At 39.1% G+C, this 24,429-nt stretch overlaps 1 pseudogene; it reads right to left on the bottom strand.

Annotated features, from left to right (window-relative positions):
* Nucleotides 1-3,468: 3,468 nt before the first annotated feature.
* On the bottom strand, nucleotides 3,469-4,232 carry LOC139702293 (olfactory receptor 7D4-like; annotated as a pseudogene).
* Between the last annotated feature and the right edge of the window lie 20,197 nt (nucleotides 4,233-24,429).

Genomic DNA, 24,429 nt, shown 5'->3' with positions numbered 1-24,429 from the left:
TAGGGGTTAGAAAGAAGGAAGGGGACCAAAGCAAGATAAAAATCCAGCTGGACGAAAAGTCCTCTGGTTCTGTGTTCATCCTCTGGAGTACATAGCATGATATTCTCTCCAAAGGGCTTGTCTAGCTCCACCTCTGTGGCCTTGATGGTGCAGTACAAGCAGCCTTTCTGTTTTCTTGTGTCTGCTCAATTCCTACAGCTTTCCAAAATTTTTGACATTTCTTAATCTCAGGGATCTCCACTGCAGCTTCTGCTTCCTCCTCAAATCTCCACACCTTGCCTTCTCAGGGAGCAACTTCAGGGAATCTGACCCTGCTACACTTTGCCTGGCTTCCAAGGCCTTCCTCTGAAATCTTGGCAGAAGCCTCCATGACCCCCTAAATCTAGCATCCTGCATTCCTGAGGAACTAGCATCATGGGGTTGACACCAAGGTCTGCCAACATCTTGAGCAGTAGCCAAGCCTCTAGGGACCTGGCTTATTATTCCAGCAGCCTCTGAGTGTCTGGGTGGATGAACACATTGAAAAAATTTCCTAGGCCCTCTTATGCCAAGATTCCCCACTGGTCCCTTCTCAAGAGAATTTTCACTTTTACTCCCTTGAGCCTGAGATGGGTGTGGTTTTGCCAGGTCCTGAGATGCCCTCAAGCCATCTTTCTTATTGTTTCTGGGCAAAATCTTTAGCATTTCTTTAGTGTCAGTGATGTCTTTAACAACTACAAATTCCTTAGCCCCAGTTTTACTCCTCCTTTCAAGTCCAAGTTTTTTAAATATTTCTGTTCTGCTTTATGCTCCTGAATATCACCATAAACTTGGCTAAAAGCCACCAGCAATACCCATGCCACTTCCTGTATGCTATGTTGCCTAGACATTTGTTCTGCCAGATTAAGAAATCCATCACTTTTAAAATCAGCATCACAGAGAGTCTCAGGACACAGACAAAATGCAGATAACTTCTTAGCCAGAACATAACAAGAATAACATCTAGTCTAACTATCAATAGAATCCTCCTTTTCCTCTAAGCCCTCTTGAGCCCTGTCTTCACTGTCCTATTGGCATTCTGGTCTTCTGAGCTCCCACCAGAATCAGCCATTAACCTTTGGCTTACAACAACCTAAAGCATTTCCAACTTACACTGCTAAACATTTCAAAATTCCTCCCACCTATTCAAAATGTTCCAAAAACTTATCTACCACGCGGTCAGATTAGTCACAGCAAAGACCCCACACTGCTGTGACTAAAAGACCCCACCAGAACAATTGTAAAGGAGGAAAAGTTTATTTGATGGCCCACAGTTTCAGAGGTCTCAATTCATAGACAGTAGACACCATTTATCAGGGCTCAAGGTGAGGCAGGACATCATAGAGGAAGAGTGTGGCAGAGGGAAGTAGCTCACATGGTGATCAGAAAACAGAGAGAAAGACTTCACTCTCCAGATGCAAAATATATACCCCATAGCCACATCCCTAGTGAACCACTTCCTCCAGCCACACCCCACCTGCCTCCAGTTACCATTCATTTAATCCCATAAATATGGATTCATTGAAAAGGTTAAGTCTTTGACTCAATCATTTCTACTCTAAACCTTCTTGCATTTTCTCACATGAGCCAATGCCACTCACCTCATGACTCAGATGGACACCTCAAGGGAGCACACTAGAATATCCACTCATTGGTTCCAATCATCTTACACTCCTAGAAAAGGACTTCTGAACAGCACCAACATGTCCTCTATCACTACCTCCCTTAAATCTCCATAGTAATTTATTTCCCATGGTCATGCCCCACATAAACATACCTGTAATTGGTCAGTTTGGACCACATAGCTAGGCCATTGGCCAATACCCATGAGGTAGTAAAAATACAAGTAGATAGGCAAACACTATGCAATTCAGCTCACTGAGATGATTTGTCTCTATCTTCCTCTCAGAGTGGCAGCCTACCATCTGTTCAGCTTGTAACTGCCATCCATAAACCAAGTAGTTAATCAGTTTAGAGCTATACATAGAGCACTGCCCAAATGAGAATGGGAGTAGACATTTCCTTGGATGGTTACAAAGGCTACCTGCTTGTATGTACTTGCTTGCATTTATCCAGTAATACATTCCTGTATAAATCATTTCCATTTCATTATGGAACTTATCTAGGTACCCACCTCCTCATTTGTACATTTCTCTGACATTACCTAAGACATTATAGATATTTCAGGTTTCAATATTATTGTAAGCACTTTAGCCTTAGGGGTAGTGTGTTAATCTTTTCAGGGTGTTATAAAGAATACCATAAACCAGGTAGATTATAACCAATAGAAACTTATTTTTCACAGCTCTGGAGACCAAGAGGTCTAATATCAAAGAATCTGATGAAGGTCATTTTCACAGATAGTGCATTCTTACTGTGCCCTTACATGGGAGAAAAGGCAAAGCAACTCCCTTGGAGCCTCTTTTATAAGAGCATCATGAGGGCAACACTCTCATACTCTAATCACTTCCCAATGGTACCCTTTCTAATCCCATCACACTGGTGATAAGGTTTCATCATATTAATTTGTAGGAGGATAAACCTTCAAATCATAGCAGACTATTTCAATTAATAACTACAATCAAGAGAGTAATTATCTCTCAAATGGAAGTTATCAGGACTAAAATTCCAGTGGTCACTACAAGGTGGTGATCACAAGTTTTTTATTTAATTTGTAGTCTGTGATCCACACAGCACTTTCATACAGATTTGTGCATACCAGTGTCCCGATTTCTTACATGACACTTTTTTTTTTTTTCTTTTGCAGTACTGGGTATTGAACCTGGGCATTTTATACCACTAAGCTACATCCCAATCACTTTTTCATTTTTTATTGAGACAGGAACTCACTAAGTTTTCTAGGCAGACCTCAAGTTTGTAACCCTCCTGCCTTAGCCTCCTGGGTAGCTGTGATTACAGATATGCACTATCATGCCCAAAATAGTAATCTCTTTTTGTCTACCCTGATATTATATGCCTGAACATGGATTTTAGCTTTATGAGGGCAAGGATTTTTTTTCACTGCTATATTCTTAGCACCTAGAACAACCTGGTACACTATAGATATCCAATAAATATTGCCAAATGAATGAATTTAACAAGAACTAACAATGATTGTTGTAAAAAAAAATGAACTATTTAATGTTTTATCCAAGAGTCTCTGAGTTGATACTTGAATGGTTGTATAAAACTATAGGAATGCAAACATCAAGTTGAGATGTAGTGACGTAAAATGTAAAAGGAGGAGAGGTGGGGAATACAACTGAGGGTAACAGAGTGATCACCATAAAATTTTCAGACAAAGTACTCACAGGGATATTTTGATTAAAGACAGAGAAACAGAGTGGGTGAGGGGTGAAAGCCTATATAATTTAGAGGTAGAATTTCTTGACCCAGAATTTCTTCTGCTGGTACATTTTTCAGCTCAAGAGCCCAGGACCAGTATTCTTGTCACTGAACATAAAATATTCTGCCAAGAAGTTTCTTCAGGGCCCTCTTAATGTCTGTCTTCCTCAAGCTATAGATAAAGGGGTTCAACATGGGGGTGACCACAGTATACATCACAGAGGCCATCATGCCCTTCCAGGAAGATGATGATGCTTCAGAACTGAGGTATACACCAAGACCTGTCACATAGAATAAAGAAACCACAGATAGATGAGACCCACAGGTAGAAAAAGTTTTATATTTTCCATATGTTGATGGAATTCTAAGGATGGAAGAGACAATCTGGGTATAAGAGAAAAGGATCCCTGAAAAGGGAACAAATCCAGAAGGCCAGTCACCATGAAGAGTATTGTGTGATTGATCAGTGTGTCTGAACAAGCTAGCATGAGGGCCTGAGCAAGTTCACAGTAAAAGTGTCGAATTTCCCAATTGGTACAGAAGGATAGACGCAGCATCAATAGACTCTGGATCAGACAATATGACAAGGTGATTAACCAGTATGTAAGAACCAGGAGGCCACACAGATGGGAGTTCATGATGACTGGATAGTGTAGGGGATGACAGATGGCTACAAACCGGTCATAAGCCATCACAGTGAGAAGGAAGGTATCCATGCCTCCAAAAACCATAAAAAAATACATCTGGGTGATGCAGCCTGCATAGGTGATGGATCTGCTCTGTGTCTGAATGTTCACCAGCATCTTTGGGATGGTTGTAGAGATGAAACCAATGTCAGCAAAAGAGAGATTGAAGAGAAAGGAATACATGGGCTTTTATAAAAGCACTTCTCCCTGAAATGTTTCTGCTGAGAACCATGGATACAGGTGAAGTGGGGAAGAAGGCCAGGTCTGTCGGGAGAAACAGGGGTGTTACTAAGCACATGACAGTGACAGCAGAATTCAGAAAGGCTTGTTCTAGGCTAAGGAAGAATGAAGACTTTGGAGTTCTTGGTCAGACAACAAAAAAATGACTGGAAAAGACCAAGACTTTACTGCAAAGCATCCATTTGTAAAACCCAGACAGGTAACTCTAACACTGGACTGTATTATCCACAGCAATTCAGTGCTGTCAGGGTGCCCTGATGACCAACACAGAGTAACCCTCCCCATAACCTCCTCAGCTATCCACCCAAATACTATACAATCAAAGTAAAACTTCACTATACAAAGACAACTTTAAGCAACTAATCTAGGCATTCTACTTTCCAAGCAAATATTCTTGAGAGCTCCCTCTCCATGAATAACATCTCTTTTCCCTCAACACATACTGGGCTATGTAGGCTTGGCAGCATGGACCCACTGCAGGGCCAACTTCCTCGAATTGTGTTCTCTGATGAAGACAGAAGATATGTCCACTGAAAGAGCAGGGAGACAGAGCCACGCATATGGTATGGGTCTAGTTGACTTCTTCTGGAGAAGGCATGAGTGTCTTAGCCTGGCACTTAAAGGACTTGGTGACTATAAGCTGATGATTTTCAAGTTGCACTCCAGAGGCTGTATCCCCACTGAAGTTTATTAAACAAATTGATCAATGGTATGTTCCTTCCTTGATCAGTTTGGCTCCATAAGGGCAGGAATACACAGGAAGAAGTCTCTAACTCCTCAATTCCTTATTCCAGGGAGACTAACTGTAGGTCCATCAGGATTCCTCTCTCCTGTGTTCCTCTCCTCTGGGAAGAGTCACTAGTCTTGTTAGATTCCCTCTTGGTGACAAATGTCACCATTTTCCACTTACAGTTTCCTAATCAGGCAGATGGCTGAGTAGCAAAGGGTCTCAGGATTCTCTAGTGTAGGGATTCTTAAAATTTGGCCTACACCAGGATGACCATGAGGACTTGTTTAAATTCAGAGTAATGAGACCCACTCACCCACAGTTTCTGTCTCAGTAGGTCTGACTTTAAGTCTGATAATTTGCATTTTGCTCAAGTTTCAATTTTTTTAAGGGGGGGGAGAGAGAGAGAGAGAGAGAGAGAGAGAGAGAGAGAGAGAGAGAGAGAGAGAATTTTTTAATATTTATTTTTTAGTTTTCGGTAGACACAGCATATTTATTTTACTTTTATGTGGTGCTGAGGATGGAACCCAGCGCCCTGTGCATGCCAGGTGAGCACGCTACCACTTAAGCCACATCCCCAGCCCCCAGGACAGTCTTTTGAGAAACACTGTCCTAGGATTTAGGTTTCTCAAAAGCATCACCTTGGGCTTTGCTAATATACAGCCTCCTACTCTATCCAAGACTTACTTTGTCAATATCTTCAGGGAAAGATCTCAGAATCTACTTTTTAAATATTTCAAGTGGTTTTTAAACATTGTATTAATTTTTATTGTGGTAAAATATAAATAGCAAAACATGCCATTGTCACGATTTTTCAGTGTATGGTTAAGTGGCACCATGTGTATTCACAATGCTGTGCAGCAGCACTGCTGTCCATTTCTCAGGCTTTTGATCATCCCAAACATAACTTTTTTTCCATTAAACAGTAACTCACCATACTCCTCCACCTCTAGCCCCTGGAAACCACTATGGCTCTTTCTATGCTTATGAATTCCCTCTTCTAGGTTTCTCCATCTAAAAGATGAATACTTGGAGGTAGTCTTTTTATTGCCTAATGATGTTCATCATGTGGCACATAATCAGGAAAAGAACAAATTTTAAAAGGAAGAATTGAGTCTTTATTTTAACATAGAGTGTAATATTTTAGTTTTCATATACAATATTATCTAACCTCAGTATTGGAAGCAATATCAAATCAATGGTATGTTCCTTCCTTGATCAATTTGGCTCCTTGGATCTACCTATCATGATTTCAATTTGATATACATTTTGAGGGATCTATCCATAATTATTTCAATTTGATATTATAATTTTTGCTACTGATCCAGCATTCTAAATTTTCTCATTATTCAATCTCTCCCTTTCCAGCCAACCTCTAAATACATGCCACTTGGTCACTTGTTCTCTGAAAATTACTCTCTGCCATTTACCCACACATACACACACCATCCTTTCTTGTATATCCATTGTAATTGGGTATGGATTTGAGTTTTCCTCATGGCAGTTAATGACAAACTAATCTCTCTGTCCTCAGTACAGAAATCTCCCAGTCAAGAGGGCTGTATATCACCTCTAATTATCAGAGAAATGCAAATCAAAAGCAATACACCATAATTTTCATATATTCCATTTGATCAACTATATAAGATACTCAGAGGTGAAGAGCACATTTATTGAAGACTTCAGGAACTGCAAATATGAACAAATATAATGCAAGTATATTCTAGAGTTACATGAGTCTTTGTAACTAAGCAGAAGTGAGAATTAACTGGGACATTTGTTGAGTTCAGACACAGAATAGCTATGACTGAAACTGAAAGATGGGGGACTCTAGAGGTAGTGAAAGACAAACTAGATAGATTCTTCTGACTGCATGCAGAAAAATGAAACTGGACCCTTATCTCACACCATATACAAAAACCTCCTCAAAATGAATTAAACATTTAATCCTAAGACTTGAAACTGTAAAGCTACTAGAAGAAAAAAACCTTGACACTGGTCTAGGAAAATGGTTTTGCTTGATTTTTTCATTAGGGACTGAACTAGGGGCATTTAACTCCTAAGCTACATTCCAGCCCTTTTTGTTTTTTATTTCAAGATAGGGTCTTGCTAAGTTGCTGAGTCTGGATTTGAAATCACAATTCACCTGCCTCAATCTCCCAAATTGCTGGGATTACAGCTGTGTGCACTGTGCCCTGTAGAAAATGTTTTTAGGGTATACAGGCAAATGAGATTACATCTAACTAAAAACAATTTTGCACAGCAAAGAAAACAATCAGTGAAGATACAACCTACAGAATAGGAAAATAATTTGCAAACCATTTATCTGACAAGAAGTTAAGATACAAAATACATATGGAACACAAACAACTCAATAGCAAAAATAAATAAATAATTCAATTAAAAATAGACAAAGGGCCTAAAAAGACATTTCTCAAAGAAGACATGAAATGGCAAACAGGTATATGAAAAATATTCAACATCTCTAATTGTCAACTAAATGCAAATCAAAACCATGTAAGTCACATCTTTTATAATGGTTATTAACAAAAAGTCAAAATATAACAAACGTTTGTATGGGTATGGAGAAAAGGAAACCTATGTACTTTGTTTGTGGTGTATTCATTGTGGAATGCCATATGGAAGTTCCTAAAAATAAACACACACACACACACACACACACACACACAATTATGTGATTCAGCAATTCCTTTTGAGTGTATATGCCAAGGAATAAAATATTTGTACTTTTACACTAACTTCAGCATTATTCAAATAGCCAAAATATAAAGCAACGTGTCTGTTGACACATGAATGGATAAAGAAAATGAGATACACACACACAGTACCCAAGGTTTGGAAACAATCCAAGTATTCATCAAAAGATGTATCAATAAACAAAAGATATGTATACATACAAGGGAATATTATTTAGCCTTGAAATTCTGGAAATTCTGACACATACTACAACATGGATGAAACTTGAAGACATTATGATGAGTGAAATTATCCAGTCACAAAAGGACTGTATGACTCCACTCATGTGATATCCCTAGAGCAGTCAAATTCACAGAGACAAGAAATGAGTGGTCATTGTCAGGGGACTGTTGTAAGTGGAAATGGGTAGTTATTGTTGAATATGTAGAGAATTTCATATGGGGAAGATAAAAAAAGTTCTGGAGATAGTGGAGATGGCTGCAAAACGTTGTGAAGGAATTTAATGCCACTAAATTATGTACTTAAAATGGCTAAAGTAGTCATTTCTTATGTTGTAGACCATAATTATAAAATAATAAGGCAACATTACCTTTGCAAATTCCAAGACTTTTGGCAATCACTTACTTTTATATCAGAGTAGATCAGACACAAAGTGTCTTATTGCAGTTTGTTAGAGCCAGTGAATCAGAACTCTAATTTAGCCATTTTTTATGAGAGTATCTCTTATCACTGGCTGGTATGACTTCTTCCTCTGTAAACAACATTCCCTTCTCTGATATCAGTACTGAGGAGTGAAGTTGGTAGATAGCTTAATAGCAAAAAGAAAAATAAAAATAAAGTATTCATTGGTCAAGATCAAATAACTTGGCTGGGGTTGTAGCTCAATTGGTAGGGTGCTTGCCTTTCATGAATGAGGCCCTGGGTTTAATCCTCAGTACAACATAAAAATAAATTAATAAAAATAAAACATTGTGTCCATCTACAACTAAAAAAAAATATTTTTTTTAAAAAAAAGATATCAAATAACTACCTCAGAAACTATACACAACATCTCTAAAAGCAAGATGAATTCCCCTATAGTGGACACAGACCAAACATCAAAGACAGTTCTTGCCAACAAAAGAGATAAACAAGCAGTGTTTAAAAGGGAAGTTCTAAAGATACTGTTATTAATGAAAGGAAAAAGCTTCCCTTTGCTGAGATAAGTATAAAATGGTGAATGGGGGCAAGATAATATTTTATTAATCAGCAGAGATGATCAGCTATTTTGTTGGAGGACAGTATAGGTAATTAAATAATATAAATAGTAATATGTAAATAAACATTATTTGCCTACATTAGAAATATTGGGTAAAATCACATTTTATGTTGCTAAGGTGAGCTTTTTTGATATTTATTTTTTTTAGTTTTAGGTGGACACAATATCTTTATTTTACATTTATGTGGTTCTGAGGATCTAACCCAGTGCCTCGTGCATGCTAGGAAAGCACTCTTCCACTGAGCCACAACCCCCGCCCGCTAAGATGAGCTTTTTTAACAACCTCTCCTCTTGTGGTCTCAGATCACTTTAAGATCTTCAGTATTTCTGTAATCCTAGCAGTTTAGGAGGCTGAGGTAGGAGGATTACAAGTTCAAAGCCAGCCTCAGTAACTCAATGAGAGTCTGTCTCTAAATAAAATATAAAAAAGGGCTGGGAGCCAGGTGCAGTACCATACACTGTAATCCCAGCAGCTCTGGAGCCTGAGGCAGGAGGATCACAAGTTCAAAGCCAGCATCAGCAATGGTGAAGCACTAAACAACTCAGTGAGACCCTGTCTCTAAATAAAATAGAAAATAGGGCTGGAGATGTGGCTCAGTGGTTGAGGGCCCCAAGTTCAATCCCCAGTACCAAAAAAAAAAAAAAATTAGAGGGGTTATGCGGTTAGAACTGATAGCAGAATGTGATGGACATCACTAACCAAAGTACATGTATGAGGACATGAATTGGTGTGAATATACTTTGTATACAACCAGAGATATGAAAAAATTTTTGCTCTATATGTGTAATATGAATTGTAATACATTCTGCTGTCATATATAAATTTAAAAATTAATTTAAAAAAGAAAATTAATAATAAAATAAAAATAAAAAGTCCTGGGGATGTGCCTTGTAGCTACACACCCCTGAGTGCTAAAAGAAAAATAATTCCCAGTACCAAAAAAAAAAAAAGATCTTCAGTATATGCTTACTAGTAAAAGACTCAAACACACTAATCATCTTTGAACTAGTCATGGGGTTAGATCAATAGTTCTCAACCTTGGTGGCACATTAAAAAAAACCTGGACCACATAAAAATCTTCATGCTAAGGCCACACTTCAGTCCAATTAATCAGAATTTTCAGTGAGATACAATGATCAATATTTTTAAATCTCCCCAAGTGACTCCAACATGAAGACAAATGTATTTGTGCATTTTCTGTAGCTATAACAAAACACCTGATACAGGCACAGTGCCACCCACCTGTAATCCCAGTGACTCCAGAGGCTGAGGCAAGAGAATCACAAATTTAAGGCCATCCTTAGCAACTTAGTGAGACCTTGTCTCAAAACAAAAAATAAAAAATAACTAGGGATGTAGCTCAGTAGTAAAGCACTGCTGGGTTTAATACCCAGCATAAAAAAATTAATACCTGAAGCTAGGTAATTTATAAAGAAGAGGTTTATGTAGTTCAGTTATGAAGGCAGAAAGTCCAAATAGCATGACATCACCTCTGTTGAGAGTTTCCCTTGACTATGTCACATCATAGCAGGTGGTATCATGAGGAAAGCACACAGAAAGGGAAAGATGACATGGTAAGCAGGACTCCAGAGAGCAGGGAGGGGCCAGCCTTGCTACTTTATAATATACCTCTCTCATGAGAACTAACTCATTCCTTGAGACCAGCATTAATCACTTTCAAGGACACTCCCCAATAACATATTTAATTTCTGGTACCCCACCACTCAAAGATTCTACCACCTCCTATATCACCACTCTGAGGACCAAGATACCAACACATGGAGCTTTGAGTCACTGTAACCAAACCAGAGCACCCAGGCTGAGGACCAGTTACATTCATCCTTACACATAACATACCTAAATATATCTAAAAGACATGAAAGTAGTATAGAAAAGAGACATGAATTCTTGAAAGGTATGAAGATTAAAATTATTTTTCAAAAACATTGGTGCATTTCTCCAAGATGCTCGGGCCATAGATGAAAAATAAAGAAGGTTATATAGATGTTGTAAAATTCAGTTATACAGTGACTCTAATGCAGACAACATCCCATAATACTCCATCAATCCCATTACAGATGTACAAAAGAATCAATGTCCATATAGGAGATATTGAGAAAACTGAAAGACATGAGAGCTACAAAAACTACAGAATCAGATGGGCAGAGTTGGGAATTCTATAAGTTTGGTTTTACTGGCTTATCCAATATGTACACTGTACTTTTGAGGAACCTCCTCATGGTCCTCTTGATGTCCCTGTTCCTCAGGCTGTATATGAAGGGGTTGAGCATGGGAATGACTGTGGTGTACATTACTGAAGTCAAATAAATAAATATATTTATAGAAAAAAAATGAGTGAAGAAACTAGCCAAAGACTGGAAAATGTTATCTGATATAATATATATGCATTTTTATGAATATATATATATATATATATATATATATATATATATATATGTGTGTGTGTGTGTGTGTGTGTGTGTATGTATGTGTGTGTGAATATAGATAGATAGTTAGGTGAATGTGTATGTATCAAGATACAAAGTTACATATACATACAATTAGACAAGTAACCAGAAGGAAAGCGTTCAAATTTTTTAAAAAAGAGAGAGGACAATAAATGAGTGAATTGCTTCAAAAAGTGCCTTCATAAAGAGGACCAAATAACCAATAAGCACACAAAAAGTACTCTAAACCATTACATATCAGAAAAATGCATAATATCACTACACACTCTATTGAATGGCTAAAGTTTCTAAGCGTGGGCCAGGTGTGTGGAACTGATAAAACTTACATGCTGTTGGGGAATTTCTGCTGAAACCAACATTTTTTAAAAACTAAAGTATCTACCAAAACTATACATGAAGTCTTCCCTTTCATTCTGTAATTGCATTACCCCACATGCAGCATATACCAAGAGAAGTAAGTGTGTAAGTATACCAAAGACCAACTAAAGGACAAACAAGGCATTATGCTGAGTTAAAGAAGCCAAACAAATAACTGTACATATTATAGTTTAACATTTATCTAAAAGCAAGAACCATCAAACCAAATCAAGTATAATAAGAGTCAAAATTGGGTTTCCTCTGTGGTGTGATTATTGACAAAGGGATAAATGAACTTCCTGGAATCCTAGAAATGTGTCCACCAGGATGTATACATCCACGTGAAATTTCATCAAGCTGTACACAGACTGACACTTCATGCACATTAGTGTATGTATACCTTGACAAAAGAGTAAAAAAGTAATAAAGGGGAATGGTGTAGTTATACTTTTAGTAATAAAGTATAACCTTTTTTAAAAAAAGTACCCACTAAAAAGAAATGACCAGATATGACGGCACTGACCTAAAATCCCAGCCATTCGGGAGACTAAGGCAGGAGGATCACCAAGTTCAAAGCCAGCCTCAACATAATGAGGCCCTAAGCAACTTAGCAAGACTCTGTCTCAAAAACAAAAAGGACTGGGATTTGGCTCAGTGGTTAAGTGCCCATGGGTTCAATTCCTGGTACCAAGAAAAATAAATCTAAATACAAAGAATGAATTCTAAGTGATGATGATATATCAACATAGTTCATTAATTATTTTAAAAAATTACCATTCTGGTGAGGCTATCCATGTTTGGGAGAAGAAAAATCTCTCTACCTTCCACTCAATTTTGCTATTAACTGAAACTTTATCTAAAAATAGCTTGATTATCTTCTCAAAAAAAAAAAATATCCACCCAGAACCTTAGAATATTGCCTTATATGGAAACAAGGTCTTTGTCAATATAGTAAAGTTAAGATGAGGTTATTCTGGATTAAGATGGACCCTAAATCCAATGACTGATGTCCCTATATGGACAGAGATTAGAAACAGGTACACAGGAAGGTAATGGTGGAGGCAGAGACTAGAGTAGATACATCTATAAACAAAAAGGTCTAACCACATGAAGCTAGAAAGTGACAGGGAGGGACTTTTTCCTTAGAGTCTTTAGAAAGAATATAGCTCCACTGATACCTTGTTTCACACTCCCAGATGCCAGAAATATGAAAGAAGAAATTTCTATACTCTTTACTCACCAGTTTGTGGTATTTGTTCACAGAGGGCTTAAGAAACTAACATTATCTACCCCATAGACTCATCTCTAAATCATCCAAAAAGCAGCACAAATTCTCTAATAGGTACTTTCTAACACCCTCTTACTAAGATGCCCCTCGACACCCCATGGGTATGTTCTCCCATGACTGCAAAATAAACCCTGCTTGTTTAACTTACAGGTGTGCTCCTGGTGGTCTCTGGGTAAAGGGCATTCATAGCAGTAGACTCTTCAAAGGTCTAAAATCACAAACACTCCCTGTGCCCCAGAGAAGCCCCTCAATCCCCATACATTCAACACTTAATAAGCCTCAAGGCTTCTTTCAACCACAAAAAAAAAAAAAAGAAAAAAAAAAAAAGTTTAACATGCCCGTGTTCATTTTCATGAAGAAGCCTCTAGATTGTAAGCACCCTGTGATCAGTGACCACATTTGTCTTATTTACCAAGTACTCCCACTCCTCGGCACAGATCCTGGAACAAGGTCAACTAGTAGATAAAATTGTTTTCTAAACCCTACATGAACAACATTGCCAGTCTTACCTAGTGAGACCAGATTCTGGAAGGTTTCCAGCATCACATCTCTGTAGAGGCTCCTCTGAACAAGATCCAGCAAAGCCTACTCCTGCTGGGTAAAGTCCACCACCACTTCCTCAAAGGTCACAAATTCTGTTCAGAAAGGTACAATTCCTCCAGTGTGTGTGAGATGATGGGTGAGGCTGACGGCACTGGGGACTTGAGAATCAATTCAGGGTAGGCTCAGAAGATTCTGTGTTCTCCCCGAGTCTATGTCAGGACTCAGTCAGCAGATCGCTTTCCCTTTCTACCCACATAAACTGTCTGGTTGATCAAATTCTTTCTGATAGACTTATCAATTCTAAAAGAATAAATTTATCTCTTCACAGTATAATAATAATGAGGTCACACAAAATTACTCTTATACAATCACCTAATTTAGCACAGAATACTTCTGTTACAAGATGTCAGGGGGATCTGCACACATCAAGCAGTCCAGCAGACACCCACTGGGTATCTGATAATTCAATAAAACTATTTTACCATCTAGCTGGAGATACTGTCATTCCACAGGTTGAGGGCTCAGTCCCACAATACTTTCCCAAGTCCTGAATCCATTCACAGGTAGTAGGTTGTCACATACACCTCTGACCAACTGGCTACCTCCTCCTTGAGGGAGGGAATTTGCTGGGAACACTCAAAGAATGCAAAGAAATACTTCCCTGTATTTACTAGTTTCTTATAAAGAATATTACAAAGTACACAGATAGATGGACAGATAAAGAGATGGATAGGACACAGTATGGTGGGAAAGGTGCAGAGCTTCCATACCCAAGAACCTCAACATGTTCAGCTATCCTGAAGCTCCCCAAACCCACTCTTCTGGGGTTCTCATAGAGGCTTTACTTGTAGCCACTGGTTATCAACTTAACCCTATGTCTCCCTTCCTAGAGTTTGACGTGTGCGAGTGTGAAAGTTCCAATCCTTTAATCATGCCTCCATCTTTCTGGACCAGCCATGAGCCTTAGGTTATCTACAGCCTACGAGCCACTAGTCATCTTAAGGGCATACAAAGCTATTTTTATCACCCCAGACATTCCACAGGTCTTAGAAACTCTGTACCAGGACCCTGGACTAAGACCAAATATAGACTACACAATATCACACTTGGTAACCAATTCCAGTTCCATATTGCTCCCAGAACATGTGGCAGAAATTAGAGAAATATTCTAAATGAAATAATTTTCACAATGATACAATCAGTTCCTTGTAACAGAAACAATTTCACCTGCTACCTTAGTTACATCATAGCAAATCTGCACAACATGAAACCCAAGATTAAATGAGTTTTTGTTTGTTTGTTCCTTCTCCACCTTGCTGAGGATTGAATCCAGAAGCACTCTACTCCTGAGCTACATCCACAGCCCTTTTCATATTTTAATTTGAGACAGGGTCTTCCTAAATTGCCTATGCCCTTAAACTCAGAACCTCCTTCCTCAGTCTTCCAAGTAGTTGGCATTACAGGCACATGATGAGGTTTTAATGAATAAAAACACACTGAGGGAAAAGGAATTTTTCTGTTTTTCCCCCCTCACAAACCTGAGAGGCCTATGAGCCTACACAGCACAAGTAGCAAATTTTCTTTATTGGAGGCCAGGATTTGGCAAAATAGGCATGAACTAATCAGTCCTCTATTTGTGTACATCAGTTTGACTGGAACACAACAAAACATTTCTTTATAAGCTTTCCCTTAGTGCTTTTGTACTAAAATGAGAATTTCCTTGCAATAGAAATTCTCTGGCCTTCAAAACCTAAAATATTTCCTATATGATCCAATAAAGAAACAGATGGCCAACCTGTGTTCTAAAACAGCTAGGCAATACCCATCACAAGACACATTGTGATAGCAAGAACCAGAATTCGTTGTTCCTCACTGCCTAGAACATATGAACCTTTGAATATCTGATGAATGAAAACTGTTAATGGATGGATGAATGAAATCTAATCTGTGAAGCCAAGTATGTAAATCTGGAACCTCTTTTCTGTGAGACCTTTGTAATCACGTTCATATTCAATTGAATGCCATATATTCCTTTTAAATAAATACATAAAACAGCTAGAAAGCCAGACACAGTGGTACACACCTATAACCCCAGTTACTTGGGAGGCTGAGGCAGGAGGATTACTATTACAAAACTGCTAAGCCAGAGTATGACAAGTCTACTTGTCTTCAAAGCCTAAATGCCTGAGTACATTTCTGGACACATGCCTTACAATCTAGTTGTTATTAGAATTCTTTTTCCCTATTATCAGAATTTAACCTAGAACACTGTTGGGCACTATAGTGTCAGAGAAAAGACTTTATTCAAATGTGCTATCTCTAAGCTCCTCTTCCAAACCATTGGCCTTGGGCAAGGACATTTTCCTTAATACCCACACCAACTACTCCTTAATATCATTTTACTTAGGTAATATTTGTGCTCACCCTACCATATGCAGACATGGGTGTTAGTTATGGAAAATGAAAAACCCCAAGATAGTGCAGCCTGGGAAAAGGGAGTGAAAAAGAAAGCCATACATTGATAGCCTTCATCTCTTGTAAGATAAATCCTTTTCAGACGCTGGCCACAAGTGGGGAGAAAGTGTTTCATCAAACCTAAAATGATAATCTCTGGGAAGCTTTTAATCTCTTTCAAGATGAATCCTCTCCAGGTGCTGGCCACAGACCCCTCAACCCCAAAACTCAAAATTCCTGAGTGCCCAAACTGACATGCTCACTAAATCACCTGTCAGTATGACCTATTTAAGCCCAACTACTTTGGCCAGTGGCTCATTTCCACCAGGACAGTGAGTCCACTGAAGGTATAATACCATTCTTGAATAAATAAAGCTGATGAGAGCTGGGAAGGCGCTCAGTGGTCAAGTGCTTGCCTCACCATGTGTGAGGCACTAGGTTCAATCCTCAGCACCACATAAAAATAAATAAGACACTGTGTTCATCTACAACTAAAAAAATATTTTAAATTGAAAAAAAAAATACTGAAATGATCATGAAGTTTGCATCTGGCCTAGTCTTTTTGTGCTAACAATGGGAAATAAAGCACCAAATAGAAAATTCCTGAAGTGCCAAGCACAGTGCTGCACACCTCTAAACCCAGCTACTAGGAAGGCTGAAGCAGGAAGATCACAAATTGCAGGCCAGCCTGGCCACGGAGAACCCAGTCTCAAAATTTAAAAATAAGTTAAAAAAAAAAAAAAATGCTGGGGATCTAGCGCAGGGGTAGAACATCCCTGAGCATGGGTGAGGCCCTTGGCCTGGTCTCCAGCACCACAAAACAAGGACATTTAATCACTGGTTAGTAATATTCACAGCATTAATAGTAAAAAGATTGTCTGGTTCATCCCCTTGGTCATGACACAGTGACAAATCTATTTGAACATAGGAGGCTGGGCGACTACAATTTAGCCCGCTAGAAAGGAAGGGACTGCGCGGAGACCCTCTCCAGGATCCTGTCAGGAACCCAACGCCAGCCCGGCTTCCGCTCTCTGCAGAGAGGCCGCGGGTGGAGACCAGAAACGCTTCAGGACTCTCCAGCTCCCACCTACGGGAAACGCGCCAGCCACCGCCACAGGAGCCGCCCTGAGTCCCCGCTGCGGTCACCAGGGAGCCAGGGGCGGGAGGAGCCCACCTGGGTCTAGGGCCACCCAGCTGAGGGAAGCCCGGGCTACAAGTCGGGGATGCGCCCCAGGACGGCTGGGATACCGACTGAGGGAACCCCTTGTAAAGGAGAAGTGCCTGTGAGGAACCACCTGACCGGGAGACCCCAAGGCACTGGTGTAGAGGCGTACTTCCGCTTCCGGTTCCTGCATGGGGGGGGGGGAGGCGGGCACACCAAGCAAGGGGCGGGGCCTGGGGGGCTGGGATTTGGGGTGGTACATCCCAGCAGGATTGAGTCCTGCTTGGGTGCTCTCGGAAAATGATGGGTTTTGCAGGGGCTGAGGGTAAGGAAAGAATAATCAGGTCTGTGGAAAAGCAGAGCATGATGGCGACTATCCTCTGGCGGTTATACCAAGTTGAAGAGCGATGCGCACTCTCAGCTACCTTCGCAAGAGCTGAGGAAATCAATGCACCCCTGGTAGGCTGAGGCCAGAAGGTCAAAAACAGTCTGGGCAACTTAGTAACACCCTGTCTTAAGATAAAAACTTCCAACCTGGAGCACACCTGAAATCCCAGCAGCTCAGGAGGCTTAGGCAGGAGGATCACGAGTTCAAAGCCAGCCTCAGCAAGGGCAAGGCCCTAAGCAACTCAGCGAGACCCTGTCTCTAAGTAAAATTCAAAAATAGGCCTGGGGATGTGGCTCATTGGTCGAGTGCCCCTGAGTTAAGTCCTCCGTACCTAAATAAATAATTTCCAAAAAGGGCTGGGGATTTAGCTCACTAGTGGAGCATTTGCCTAGCCTGGGTTCCTTCCCAAGTAGGAAGGCAGGGGTTGTTAAGGAAACCCATAGTGCCTGCTGTTACTAGAACAAAAACAAACAAAAAAAGATGTTTGAAGAGGATACAAAAAGAGTTGCCATCCTCCTCCATCTCTAAGCAGCTCAGCATGGAGAGACACTTTCCACCTAGGCATGGGAGAAAGAAATAAGTCTAGGCCTTAGATTTCAAACCCTTTACCAGGCCTGGGTAAAACCAGCTGCCATGCTGGCATGTGGCAGAGCCTGTAAACCCTGTAATCCCAGCAATTTGAAAGGCTGAGGCAGGAGGCTTGAGAGTTCAAAGCATCCTCAGCAACTCAGCCAAGACTCTGTCTCTAAATAAAATAAAACGGATGGGGACTGGGGTTGTAGTTCAGTGGTAGATCAGTTGCCTTGCATGCGTGAGGCACTGGGTTTGAATCTCAGCACCACATAAAAATAGAGATATTGTGTCCATCTACAACTAAAAAAAAAAAAAATTAAAAAGGCTGGAGATTGGCTCAGTGGTTAAGTGTTCCTGAGTTTAATCCCCAGTACCAAAAAAAACAACAACAACAACAAAAAAAAAAAAAACACCACCACCTATGGCCATGCACAGTCCCACAACCTCCAATACTAGCTCAGTGAGCTTGCTGCTGGAACTGTGTTTGCCAGGGCACAGAACTTCTCCATCACCCTTCCCCCAAGAGTGGGCAGCTGAGGGAGGAGCAGGACTACCTCCACAGGAGAGCAGGTCATGAAAGCTAGTAGGGGTCTTTGTCTTGGTGCCAGGCCTGCAACTGTGAGACTGAGCAGATTAGAGACCAAGGCCCCTGTGTAGGCCCAAGCTCACAGATGGAGCCTCTAGACATGAACCAGCATCCCCAAAATTGTATCTGTCCTTTGGATGTGAGATTCAAATGTGACCCAGCTTAGTGTCAGTCTTGGGGTCCATTTCTACCACCAGTCACCCAGTCTCAGGCAGCACAGCTATTGAGAGGCCAGTACTTACAGATGAGGCTCTAGAACTTCTTCAGCACCAGAGACCTAAGGAATGAACTAATTTTTCCACCTTCATTACCACCAGCTTCAATTTTGGAAGTGTGAGAACTGGGCATGATCCAGTTAAATACCAGCCTGGGTGGACAAGGGGCTGCCTTTGTTATTGGAGATAGGATCTTCTGGATTGGAAATAGGAATGAGACCATGTCCTATATTGTGGGCACTCAGAGGCAAGCCTTTAATTAGGGCTTCACCAAAGGTGGACAGCACTGATTGAGGAATTAGGCTGTTTCACCAAGGCAAGATGTGGAAACTTTTATTGGTTTTCTGGGGTGAGGCAAAGTCCAATAATTTCCAATAACCAGGGGCATGATTCCAAAAGATTTTTTTTTTTTTTCTTGCAAAAAACTAGAATACTGGGCCAACAGGAGGTTAAGAAGAATAAAATAAAGAAAAAGCGGGGGGGGGGGGGGGAAGAGGGGCAAGACAGGCACAGGGGCATACACCTGTAATTCCAGCAACTTGGGAGTCTGAGAAAGAATTGTAAGTTCAAGGTTCAAGGCCAGCCTGATCAACTTAGCAAGACCCATCTCAAAATAAAAAGGGCTGGATATGTGCCTCAGTGGTAGAGTTTCCCTGGGTTCAATCCCCAGTACCAAAAACAAGAACCAAGAAAAAAAAATCATATATATATATATATATATATATATATATATATATATATATATATATATATATATATATATATTTTTTTTTTTTTTGATAAATCATAAAACAAACACCAATATAAATACAGACATGATTTTTTAAAGTAGCATGTTGAACCTAGCAAAATGAAAAGGCTAATAGACCAAAATGAACAAATTTAATTTATTCCAGTAATACATGTTGTTTTACCATCCGAAAATCAAAGAATGTATAGTTCATTTTGTTAACAGAATTAAAGATTTTTTTAAAGACCCTGATACATGCAGAAAAGGCACTGGATATAATCCAATATCAATTTGTGATTTTTAAAAACATTTGACAATCCAGGAACAAAACAGAATTCCCTTAATTTGATAAAAGTTATCTATGAAAATTTACAAGTAGCATTACATTTAATGGTGAGATATTGACTACTCTTTCATACAGGAACAAGGAAAAGATATTCATTTTCATGACCTCTATTCATTAAATAAGACAACAAAAATAAATAGAAGTTTTAGAAACCAGGTGAGAATTATTTGAGTGAGTTAAATTTATCTCACTAGCTATAAAGCTGATGTACGAAAAAGATATTGTAAAGGTATGTACTAATTCAAAAATTAAAAATAAAAAAATTTACCAAGCAAAACACACCACGTATCTAGAAATAAATTAAACAAAGGCATTCAAGACCTCTACAATTAAACTACAAAACTCCTTCAGAAAAGTTAAAGACAACCTAGGTAAATGGATTGTTGCATCATGTTCATCAATTGAAAGATGCAATTCTGTAAAGATGTCAATTTTCCTTAGGTTATTCTATAAAATAGACCCTGAATATTTTTATAAAAATTAATAAATTCTAAAATTAGAATTTATTACTAGATTTCCAAAAATACTAAAAAGCAATACAAATTAAGATAGTATGGTGCTGCTGCAAGAAAAGACAAACAAACCAAAAGACATAGATTGCCTACCTAAGCAGAGGGAAAACATGATCTAGTGGATAAATCTGTACACATACACCTGAATCCCACCTCACACCCTATCAAACAAACAAACAAACAAAAATACTTGAAATGGATCACCAACCTAAATACAAGAAGTCAAACAATGAAGGGTCTAGAAGAAAACATAAAATATATTCATTATCTTGGTCTAGGCAAATACTTCATAAAGAACACTCAGATCTCTACTTATTTTTATGTTCTGTAAAGACTGAGAGCAATTTTTAGCAATCTAAAAGACATATGGCATCTGACATTCTAAAAGGATTTCTAGGAACAAACACTAGGTAAGTTCCTAGACTTTGTATTTCCCGAAGTCAGCATAAGGTACAATATTGCCCCTACTTTGAGCCCCCACCTGCTCACAGCTGCCTCTCTCTCCTCTCCATGTGCATCATAACTGCCAGGGCTCTATGATTTAGGGGTACAAATTCTAACCTCAGTTTCTCAATGAGAAACTGGGAGCTGGTCCTAAACAAATCAGAGTATTAACATTCCCCTGGCCATGGTGGACAAATAAGCCATTAATCAGATTCCATTTTTTTATTATTAGTTGTTCAAAACATTACATAGATCTTGACATATCATATTTCATATATTTGATTCAAGTGGGTTATAAACTCCCATTTTTACCCCATATACAGATTGCAGAATCACATCGGTTACACATCCACGTTTTTACATACTGCCATACTAGTGTCTGTTGTATTCTGTTGCTTTTCCTATCCTCTACTATCCCCCCCTCCCCTCCTCAGATTCCATTTTGATAATTATATTTGAACTGTTCAAAAAAGATGTCACTCTTCTCCCTGAAGCATTATCTTGGGAAGAAAGCAGCACAGAACTTCTGAAGCCTACTGTGAAGAAAACATCCCAGCTGGAAGAAAAGACAATGCAAAAGGATGCACAGCCAAGACACGGAGACAGACAAATGCACATCTTTTAGCCTCAGGATCCAGATTGAAGCTTAGTTATAGCCAAGGACTTTTTAGCAGCAAGGAAACACTTCAAAAGGGAAAAGAAAATAAAAATGGGTGAAATGCTTCAAAAGGTAGCCTAATAAAGATATCCAAATAACCAATAAGCACACCAAAAAGTACTCAATATCAGGAAAATGCATATTTCAACAACAACAAAAAACACATATCACCACACACTCTGCTGAAGAGCTAAAGTTAGAAAGTGTGGGCCCACTATGCAGAATAGCCAACACTCACATGCACTGTTGGGGACTTACTGGTGGAACCAACATTTTTGAAAATCTAAAGTATCTACCAAAACTACAATTCAAGTCTACCCTATCATTCAGTAATTGTATTCCCCACATATAGCATATACCAAGAGAAATAAGAGCAACCAACTGACAAACCAGACATTATGTTGAGTAAAAGAAGCCAAACATGTAACAGTACATGTTGTAGTTTTAACATTTATTTGAAAAGTGAGAAAAAGCACACCAAATCAAGCATAATAAGAGTCAAAATCCAATTTCCTCTGTGGAGTGATTATTGAGAAAACTTCCTGGAATCCTGGAAATGTGTCCACCAGGATGTGTACATCTATGTGAAATTACATCAAGCTGTACACAGCTTGCACATTATTGTATGTATACCTTGATAAACAGTAAAAAGTGATTAAGGGAAATGGTATAGTTATGCTTTTAAGAGATAAAATATAATTTTCTAAAATATTTTTAGTTGTTAATAGACCTTTATTTTATTCATTTATTTATATGCCATGCTGAGAATCAAACACAGTGCCTCATACATGCTAGGCAAATGCTCTACCACTGAGCCACAACACCACCCCTTAAAATACAATGTTTTAAAAAAGGGGAGGAGGTAGCAAAATGTACCTGAAACAGCTCATAGCATTCCTCTTCTCACATAAAGGTAGTAAAATCTTCCCTGTCTGAAGGTATCAAATATAAATCCTCCTCTACCAAAATAGGATGACGCCTATCTGAGGCTTGCCTCAATTACAGTCAGGATAACTTCATTAATCACAGCTCTACTCACTTTTGGGACCATGGTAGGCTTGTATAGACACCAATCCCATAAGCAGAGTCAAGGATGGGACTGGACTGTGAGCATGATGACAATCCTTCCGCAAACTGGTCAACTCTAACAGGGCAGTGAAAGTGCCAGAGGAAGTGCAAAGAGAAGGAAAAATGCCAAAATTGCAACACCAGAGCTTGCCAGAGAAATCTAAGTTGTGTTTGGCCAGGATACAGCAGTTAATGGAGACATTAGAGGAGGTGCAGACCCTGAGGAGACTGATGTCAAGCACTTAACATTCAGTTTTGAGCAAGTATGGATCAGTGCGTTCAATACTCAGAAAAATGAGCTGAAAACTGGGGCCAACAAGGTCCCTACTCATCTGTCTACCTATATTGTGGTCCTAATAAGCAGGCAATTGTAGCTCCTTCCCTAAAGCCTTTCAAACTTCTTGCAAAGTTATTTTAGAAAACTATCACCTAGGATTAGAAGTGATTAAGGGAAATGTAGTCCTCAGCTATATCCAAATTAATATAACACATTTTATTAACTTAAAATATTAGATCAAAATTCCAGCCATGAGGGCTGGGGTTGTAGCTCAGTAGTCAAGTGCTTACCTAGCGTGTATGAGACACTGGGTTCGATTCTCAGCACCACATATAAATAAATAAAATAAAGATCCATCAACAACTTGAAAAAATTAAATTAACAAAGATTCCAGTCATGAACAAACATAAAGAATAAAACACAAAACAGCAATCAGATGAGACTATAATCTTTCAAGGCCTTTGTACTAATTAATTTCTACTAAAACTTTTTATTACACATGAAAAGCTTTTGATAGTAAACACTGGTATTCCCCAAAACAGTTGGTACTCTTAGTTTAAAGGGAAGGGGGGAATTATTGGGTAGGCAACTTTCAGTATCCAGACGAAGAAGAAGACGAAGGCGAAGACGAAGATGAAGAAGAAGAAGGTGAAGGCAAAGACGAAGACGAAGAAGAAGAAGGTGCCCATGCTGTGAGTTTAAACTGAAACAACAAAAAAAAAAACAAAAAAAAAAACACCATTTTCCTGCCTGCAAAAAAAATGCACTTCAGCCAGACTCAATGATATATGCCTGCACTCCCAAACTTAGGAGGCTAAGGCAGAAGTCCAGGAGTTACAGGCCTGGACAACATAGCCAGACCCTGTCTCAGAGGAGAAGCATACACACACGTACACACACAACCTCCCAAGAGTCCAAAAGATTTTGTAATGGAAATAACATTTACATCTCAGCTAAAGAAACTCATCTCATACTCAAAAGTATGTCATAAAAGCTGACAAGGGAAACATATAACCTTAAATCTTCCTATTAGAAAACATTGGAAATCAATGACCCTCTAGAAGTCCACTTTAATGAGGCACTGATCTTCTCTTCTAGCTCAAATTTTGAATTTTCTTCTACAAGTGTTGAGAGCCACAGCCAAGTCAAGTAGGCGCCTGGCACTTTGGCAGCAGGAGTGGTTTGACAAGTAACACCAGCGAGCTATTAAGATGATGAGGATTCCTTAATGACTGACTGCTGTATCTAGATGATGTTAATTGAGTTAAGCTGTGTCTAATTATTAAGATGATGAGGATTCCTTAATGACTGATTGCTGTAATTAGATGATGTTAATTGAGATAAGCTGTGTGTATTTAGTTGGGTAC

The sequence above is a fragment of the Marmota flaviventris genome, chromosome 1 (assembly GCF_047511675.1).
Source record: "Marmota flaviventris isolate mMarFla1 chromosome 1, mMarFla1.hap1, whole genome shotgun sequence".
Lineage (NCBI taxonomy): Eukaryota > Metazoa > Chordata > Mammalia > Rodentia > Sciuridae > Marmota > Marmota flaviventris.
This window is presented reverse-complemented; position numbering and strand designations above follow the sequence as displayed.